We start from the raw sequence: 9,516 nt of genomic DNA, 5'->3' as shown, positions 1-9,516 counted from the left end.
TCATGCAGTGCTTGTACTTGGTTTGTCAGATGTTCCTGGCTGGTCATTGGACATAAGAGGATATATTTCCGCGATAACACGAAAGAAGGTTTCAATTCGTTCCAGTCGGTTATAGGCGCGTTTGAAGAGATATTCGGACAAATATCCAAGGAGATGTTGACTCTCTGGTACTATACCTTGGAATATTTCCGCAAACCTCTCTCCAAACACGCTCTATATGCTGTATGTGTGCACCTGTTTTAAAAAATATATTAACATAACAGCGGAACATTAAAAATATAATAATGTGTGGATTCGAACTTGCAATTATTAATATATATTGTTTTAAACATTTCTTACCAGTTTCAGGATCGACAGAGGAGAAAGTGCAAAAGTCGTCATTTTTCGCCTAAAAGGGGAACCTGTAAAACATGTTTTGCCACCTTATTTAAGGTTGAAATAAGAAGGAAATAATGCTTATTTTACCAGGAAATTGCGGGAAATATTTTAAAAGTAATAATAAATGTTTTTAAAACGTCTGTCAAAATAGCTGTTTTAAGCAATTTAATTAAAGATAAAAAGTTTTAAAACAAGCATTATACATTTCCATTTAATAAGGTCTACATTACGGAATTGTATACAGGGTGGTTCACATAACGATTTTTGAGACATTTCCGCCAGTTAAAAAAAAAGTGTATACAGTGAAAATTAATCTGCTTTACGCAAGCTATAACATGCAATAAAAAAATTGAAAAATAAATTTTTTTTTTAAATTAATGTCACCTAGAATTTTTTTAATGGAACCACCATATTTTTTTATATAAATCGATTCTTCACAATATTCTGCATACAAAATTATAAGGGTAGGATGGTCAAAAAGTGAATAGTTTACGAAATATTTTATACTTCAATTTCACATAATCTTATTATAAGGATGGTTCTCGTAACGATAGCTACGATTTTTAGGGCACTTACAATAATCTAACAAAAATGTCATGAATCAAAAATTTATCAGTTTGTAACCGTCAACAAATGGCTTTAAAATGGTTAATTTTGAATTGAAATGTAACATAAAATAACATTGTGTTTGTATGCACTCATTGCATTTATTTTGCTGTCCTGTACATTACTATTAAAAAACACACAATAGTTCCATTTAAAAAAATCAAGCCAACCTTGCTTTTTTATAAAAAAAAAAGAATTTTCGGCAAATTTTTATTATTGCAATTTGTTGACGGTTACAAACTGATAAATTTTTGATTGATGACATTTTTTGTCAGATTATTGTAAGTACCCTAAAAATCGTGCCGATCTTTACGAAAACCATCCTTATAATAAGATTATGTGAAATTGAAGTATAAAATACCTCGTAAACTATTCACTTTTTGACTATCTTACCCTTATTAATTTTTTATGCAGAATATTGTGAGGAATCGATTCATATAAAAAAAAATATAGTAGTTCCATTTAAAAAATTCTAGGTGACATTGATTTGTTTATAAAAAAAAATTGTTTTTCAATTTGTTCGAGAATTTACTCTCGAATCGAGAAAACGCGAACTGAAATGAAATAACTGATTGATTAAATTCATGCATCTCATGCAACATGCAACATGCGACCTAATTGCAATGTTATTAAAATTAATCTACGCTACTTAGAAAATCAGCGCTCGGCCGCAGGGGCGTACGAACACCCCGCGCCTTTGTAAATAAGCGCTCTGTCTCACTCAAAAACAAAGAACAGACCACGGTCGCCCGAAAGAACACTCAGAATAACAACAAAGTATACTTGCTATACTGGTTAAAAATTACATCGTCATTCTCCTATCGTCCTTAACCGGTTTTGCGAATATTCTAAAACGTCTCGACGATTCTCGACTATTGTTATTATAAAAGCTCTCTTCGAGAGACCGCTGAGACTCTTTTCGAATAGACTATCGACGCGAGTAGAGTGCGACTCAAAATCGTAGAAAAAGGATAGCTAGTTCTTTTCTCGCGAATACCGTAGCTTGCGGAACGCTAATTTCTTGTAATCGTTATTGAACCCTATTAATTGTTTCTTTATTGTGGAGATTTCGTTAGTTTAATTATATTGTGAGAGTTAACGTTACGCTTTTTTGTCAACTTTACTGTCCTTTCTGGTCCCTGAAATCGGACTCCTCGTTCCGTCGCGCACACAATTCTTTTTATTGCATGTTATAGCTTGCGTAAAGCAGATTAATTTTCACTGTATAAATTTTTTTTTAACTGGCGGAAATGTCTCAAAAATTGTGGCGACCGTTACGCGAACCACCCTGTATAGGAATGCGATACATATAACAATTATTCATTTACACTTATGTGTAAATAAATTCATACATATATACTAGGGTGGTCGTTAAATGGAAGATCATGTTGGATGGTCATAAATCAGCTCCAAATGTAGAAAAAATAATTCTCTAATTTTTTCAGATTTTTATTTTTAGCTCTGAGTCTCCCTGTTTGCACGTGGATTTTTTCCATTAAAAAAAATACCAATTTAAGTAATTTTTAGATTAAAAATAAAATCAACAAACCTGATTTAAATAAGTTTCGCTGCCGTGAGGTATAGCATGAAATTGTATATGGGGTATTTCACTCGAGTTGTGTGTTATGTTATATTCTTATATCAATTCATTTATTTATTCATTTATATGTTATTTAAATATTATTTATATGATATTTTTTAATAATTTGAAAAAAATACTAATTTACTTCAGTTCTAGATGGAGTCAGCTGCAAAAGTAGTGAACAAAATTATTCAATTTTTCGTAAAAGATAGTCAAAAATCATATATGGGCTATTCCACACGAATCGTGGGTGTTTTTAATTCAGTTAATTATTTTTTATCCATTTTTCAAGCAATATAACGACGTATTATATATTTTTTTGAATCTTCCTTGAACTTTAAATCGTCGTTATTTTCGATTATATAGGAAAAAGATGTGTAGGGAATTCCATTCCAGTGCTCAATGATTAAGCGCAAATTTTCGATAATTTTTTTTTTTTGTTAGAAAAACAATTCGAGGAAATCAATAATAATCAATGGTTAAGAAATTTTAAAAAAATCTAAAAAACTAAAAGTCGCAAAGTTTCAAGGAATATTATTGTACTGTATAATTGTATTTATTTAAAGTTGTAACGAAGTTACTAACCGGCTAAAATATATAGATTAATAATAGACCGCTTGTTCGCTTTTTCTACCTCTCTCTATCGCTCTCAGCATGCTATCTCGCTCGCACGCATGCCGTCTCACTAGCACACATGCTATCTCGCTCGCACGCATGCCGTCTCGCTCGCACACATGCTATCTCGCTCGTACGCATGCCGTCTCGCTCGCACGCATGCCGTCTCGCTCGCACACATGCTATCTCACTCGTACGCATGCCGTCTCGCTCGCACGCATGCCGTCTCGCTCGCACACATGCTATCTCACTCGTACGCATGCCGTCTCGCTCGCACGCATGCCGTCTCGCTCGCACGCACGGCCGTTCCCCCACGCACCCGACCACGAGAGTGGGGCAGCCGGCCGGGTATATAAGGGCGACCGACCAGCAGATAGACACTAGATCCTATCCTGCAGTCCTGCCTACCGCACGCTCCAGCATAAGACCGAGTTGAGGTGACTCAACTCCGCCGAGTCATCGGCTTCCTGACCCCCTGTCGGACCAAGGTGTTCCTTGGTCCCGCCGAGTCATCGGCTTCCTGACCTCCTGTAGGACCAAGGTGTTTCTTGGTCCCGCCGAGTCATCGGCTTCCTGACCTCCTGTAGGACCAAGGTGTTTCTTGGTCCCGCCGAGTCATCGGCTTCCTGACCTCCTGTAGGACCAAGGTGTTTCTTGGTCCCGCCGAGTCATCGGCTTCCTGACGATACCGTTAGGGCAGAGGGGTTCCTCAGCCCTCCGGACGATCCGGCCCGCGACCGAGATGGACGCGTTCCCCGCCTCGTCTGCGCCGGGCTCCACGAGCCACCATTGTAAATACGCGTGTCGCGACCGTTCTCTCACACACGCACATACACACAGACACGCATACACACGCTGTGAATAACACATTACACACTTTGCATGTATTTTTCTAAATCAATAAAAGTTAGTTGTTACGCAAAAGCGGGTTAAGAAGTTTGAGTCTCCCCTTCTCTCGAACCCTGACACCGACGAGTCGATCCGTGCGCTCGGGAAAGGTGACCGCGTTACAAGTATAAAAAGAAAGTTTATTATCTTCAACAAAAAAAAATCAATGGAAAATAATAAATTAATCGATATATTGATTACTCCGTAAAATAATAATTTAAATTTTTTCACTCGATTTGTGTGTAGTATAACACACAACTCGAGTGAAATACCTCATATACGATGTTTTACTATTTTCACGGCAATGAAACGTATTTCATAAAATGTCGCTATTTTAGACTAGAACTAACTTAAATAAATATTTTTTAAATGAAAAAGAAAATTACGTGCCAACAGGGAGACTCAGGACTCAAAATAAAAATCTGAAAAAATTAGAGATTTTTTTTTTCACATTTAAAGCCGATTTACGACTATCCAACATTAAAATTCTGAAAAAACCCATATAACGACCACCCTAATATATACATATCTTTGTCAAAGTTGTATAAAGTAAATGTTGCATATGTAAGATAATGATTTATATAAAGGCAAATGGTTTTATTGAATAACAATTTAACACGCTGCGAAATACGGACCTTTTAGTATATTTCGACAAATTCTTGTTAAAACTCAAAAACAATGTAGAATTAATGCATACAGTTACTGCCCTTAGCCTAACTCATAGGCAACGAACGAGGATCACTGCCTGCTTTTTTTGTTTTTTTATTCTTATTTATATTTTTTACATTTTTAAAAATACATAACAATCTTTATTCGTCCCCTTGAGGATTGAAGGCGCTTTTTTCTGAGGAGCGTTCCCGAACCTCTTACAAACTCCTCTCTCTTCTACCATATCACTTTGTACAACATTACATTACAAATACACTTTACAACCGCCTCTTTCTCTTTTTCCTCCATATCTCCTTATCTTCCACGTCTTTACAACTTAACCATTACAGTAACAGTAACCAATACACCTTAACCTCTTCCGCCTCTTTTTTCCTCTCCTCCAGAACTCTTTACATCCTCCTTTTCCCTCCTTCTTCCATCATCCTCCTGAGCACCTCTACTCCGATTCCTCTCCTATCCTCCTTCGTCTCTCGTCCCACCTCCTTTCTCCTTTTCCATCTCGCTCTCCCTGTCTCCCTTCTTTCCTCCTTCCGACTCCGCCTCTTTCCTTTTTCCTCCTTCTCTTCCATCTCCTTTCTCCCTTACTCCTTCTCCTTAACTCATCCTGCTCTCCTTCTTTCCACCGGCTCCGTTTTTGCTTTCCATCAGTCCCGAGGCATATGGGGTGATTGGTTCGAACAGGATTCGAACCTGGGACCCACCGCATGTCAGCCAGATACTGAACATGCGGGGCCACATTTCACCCCTACATTTTTAAAAATATATTGTATATATTTTTTATTATATTTTTTATATGTATGTTTTATATTTTTTATATTTTTTATATTATTTGTCCATATGTATATACATATATAAAGGCACATTTTAACATTTTTTTTCATTTTCTTACTATGTCAACTATTTATTAAAAATATTCAAAGATTTTCAGAGATTATTATTTAATAAAACTATTTGCCTTCATATAAATCATTATCTTACATATGCAACATTTACTTTATACAACTTTGACAAAGATATATATGAATTTATTTACATATGATAAGTGTAAATGAATGATTGTTAAGTGTATCGGATTCCTATACAATTCCGTAATGTAGACGTTATTAAATGGAAATATATAATGCTTGTTTTAAAACTTTTCATCTTTAATTAAATCGCTTAAAACAGCTATTTTGACAGACGTTTTAAAACATTCATTATTACTTTTAAAATACATATTTTCCGCAATTTCCTAGTAAAATAAGCATTATTTCCTTGTTATTTCAACCTTAAATAAGGTGGCAAAACATGTTTTACAGGTTCCCCTTTTGCACTCCCTCCTTTAAGGAAGAGTGAGTCCCAGTTGCGCACAGAATAAATCGGACACAGCAGGTTGAATGAATCGGACACAATAAGAACTGGACACACTGCGGTTGGAGTCGGACACAGTGACAATCGGACACAATGCCAATCGGATACAGTGACAAATGGACACATTGTCAATCGGACACAGTACCAATTGCGCACACAAAAGGAACCGGACACATGGTTGTAAACGGACACAGTGCCAATTGGACACAATAAGAAACGAACACACTGCGGTTTGAATCGGACACAGTGGCAAACAGACACATTAACAATCGGACACAATGCCAATTGCGCACAATAGGAAACGGACACAGTAAAAAACGGACACACAGTGGTTGCAAACGGACACAGTGCCAATCGGACACAATAAGAAACGGACACACTACGGTTGGAACTGGACAGAGTGACAATCGGACACAATAAGAAACGGACACACGGTGGTTGTAAACGAACACATGTTTTATGACAGTTTTGCTAACCTTAAAATAAATAAAAAATATTAGTTTGGTAATTATTCAGTTTAGCGGCCTCACCTCAGATATCAATAAATTTGCACTCATTCGACGCGTTTTTGCTTAAAATGAAAGAATCTGGCAGAAAAAAGCGTCGCTCTGCCCCGCAAAGATACGCTTTTTTCTGCCAGATTCTTTCATTTTAAGCAAAAACGTGTCGAATGAGTGCAAATTTATTGATATCTGAGGTGAGGCCGCTAAACTGAATAATTACCAAACTAATATTTTTTATTTATTTTAAGGTTAGCAAAACTGTCATAAAACATGTGTTCGTTTACAACCACCGTGTGTCCGTTTCTTATTGTGTCCGATTGTCACTGTGTCCGATTCCAACCGTAGTGTGTCCGTTTCTTATTGTGTCCAATTGGCACTGTGTCCGTTTGCAACCACTGTGTGTCCGTTTCTTATTGTGTCCGATTGTTAATGTGTCCGTTTGCCACTGTGTCCGATTCAAACCGCAGTGTGTTCGTTTCTTATTGTGTCCAATTGGCACTGTGTCCGTTTCTTACTGTGTCCGATTGACACTGTGTCCGTTTACAACCACCATGTGTCCGGTTCCTTTTGTGTGCAATTGGTACTGTGTCCGATTGACAATGTGTCCATTTGTCACTGTGTCCGATTGGCATTGTGTCCGATTGTCACTGTGTCCGAATCCAACCGCAGTGTGTCCGTTTCTTATTATGTCAGATTGGGCTTGTGTCCGATTCATTCAACCTGCTGTGTCCGATTTATTCTGTGCGCAACTGGGACGCTCCTTTAAGGAATGGTTTATTGTCAGATTTTGGAAGCCTTCATTAGCTAAACAATTATATGACTTCCTGGCAGTATCCATTTCTTTATACACGCCAGGAGTGTTTCTTCTGTTCGATCCTCGACTGTACAAATAAAAATCTTCTTCGTGTCTCGTTCGTATCCTCCAAAAATCCAATGACTGTTTACAAGACGGCCACGATTGTATTTTCGTTTTCCAATTTTTGCCTCGTCGTTTTCGACGATGCGTCCTGCGCCCCCAAGCTTCTCACTATGTTTCTCAGCCCAGAACACACAGACCTATAATTAGAAATATTTTAATTTATATATTACTATACATCATTTTTAAGTATACATACAGATGTCTGTTAGAATATATTAAAATATAATTACCTCTCGGCAAAAACTGAACCAATCTACAATAGTGGCCGATGCAACGCCAGTCTCATCCTGCGTGTCATCTTGACGTAAATAAAAAAAACATGCAACAATTTTGCAAACTGTTGCGATGTCAAGATGACTTCGCTCGAACCAAATACTAATTTTAGTACTTTTTTTAAAGTCACAGTCCATGAAGACATATTTCTTGTGCACATTTTTTACATAATCCCGTTTTCTACATCGATACAATAATATGTTTCTTTATCAATATATAAATCATTACCACACTTAATTGTTGATCCTAAAACACCGTGCTGGATTAAAAAATCTACTAATTTTTCATTATCATATGTAAGATGCCCAAATTCCAATAAACTTAGCATATTGGAATTGTCAGTATGCACGTACGTACGCGTCTACAATAATAATAACTATTGTTATTGTAGACGGATATATACATCATGCATTGTTGCGTTTAAATTTCGTGCACTGTAGCGAAAAGCAACTAAAACATGCGCATATGACCATAGAGCATGCGCATGTAACCGTAGAGCGTGCTCATGTCGTCGGTATGACAGATTTCCTAACCCTAATGATAATGAACTTTAACTATTAATATTTTGCTTCGCGGGGCAGAGCGACGCTTTTTTGTCTGTTAGATCCTTTCATTTTACGCAAAAACGCGTTAAATGAGTGTAAATTTATCGATATTTCAGATGAGGCCACTAAACTGAATAAATACTAGATATTTTACTAACAAAACAAATTACCTTTACTAATATACTGTTACTCTAATACAGTGAAGCTGTTGTCCTTTCTGTCTACAAAAATACGCATATATGAATCCAAATTACAATGTATAAAATTGAAAATAGTTGCAAGAATAATGATATAAACACCTTATGGGTCACATCATGTCAATATTTTTTAAAATTTTATTTAGAATTATAATTAGATTTTTGGTGTACGTATTATGATATACAGAGCACGGGATGTTGTAAACAAATAATAATTACCTCCGTCATAATGACGAAACATTAGCAATCTTGTTTCTACAACACTCAGCAAAAATTTTCTTATTCTTCTAACATGCAAAACATTGCTATAATAATATTACAAAATAGATTGCAATAGCAAATTTTTTACTTGTTTTGGTCGATTTTCCAGATCTCATTTACTAGCCTAAAGACTTAACACAAAACAGACAATGTGTGTAGCCGGAGCCCCGTGAACCATCAAAAAACCGATATGAATTTTCGACTGCCCGACTCTCACCGCGTGGAAGTGGGGACGGCGCTTAAACGTTTTGTCCTTTGGAGAGTAGCGTGCGTGCGCGTGTGTGTGGGTTATTTTATTATATTGTTTAGTTTTTTTTTATTTAAAAAATATAAATATTCATAATTAAAAACACATTACAATAATATATTAAAAAGAATTATAGATTACATGCTTAATATATTTTTTCATGTTAGTTGTTCCATCTTTCTGCTCTCTCTGCCTCCCTTTCCTTCTCTTTCTTCTCCTTCCTCTCCTCTTCCCTCTCTTCCTCAGTCTGTTTTGCTCGTCGGTCCGCTCTCCTCCGGACCTCAATTCCTCTTTTATTTACTCTCCATATGTCAGAGGGAAGGCCGGGAGGAAAACTGTTTATAAATTCCAACGTATCGTCTGATACATCGAATACATCCGCACTTTTTCCTGAAAAGATAAGCAGATAGTTAAAAAAAAGTCAAAAAAAAAATTAATCTACATACCAACTGAGACGGTATTGCGCTCCGCGATATCCTGCGC

At 36.5% G+C, this 9,516-nt stretch overlaps 1 pseudogene; it reads right to left on the bottom strand.

Moving 5' to 3' along the window:
- LOC145946445 (uncharacterized) lies at positions 1–8,111 on the bottom strand (annotated as a pseudogene).
- Positions 8,112–9,516: the final 1,405 nt, after the last annotated feature.

Source organism: Prenolepis imparis, unplaced genomic scaffold (genome assembly GCF_030444845.1).
Source record: "Prenolepis imparis isolate NDT839.2.m4 unplaced genomic scaffold, iyPreImpa1.0 SCAF_16, whole genome shotgun sequence".
NCBI lineage: Eukaryota > Metazoa > Arthropoda > Insecta > Hymenoptera > Formicidae > Prenolepis > Prenolepis imparis.
Note: the sequence above shows the minus strand (reverse complement) of the source record. Positions and strands in the feature narration are given on the sequence as shown.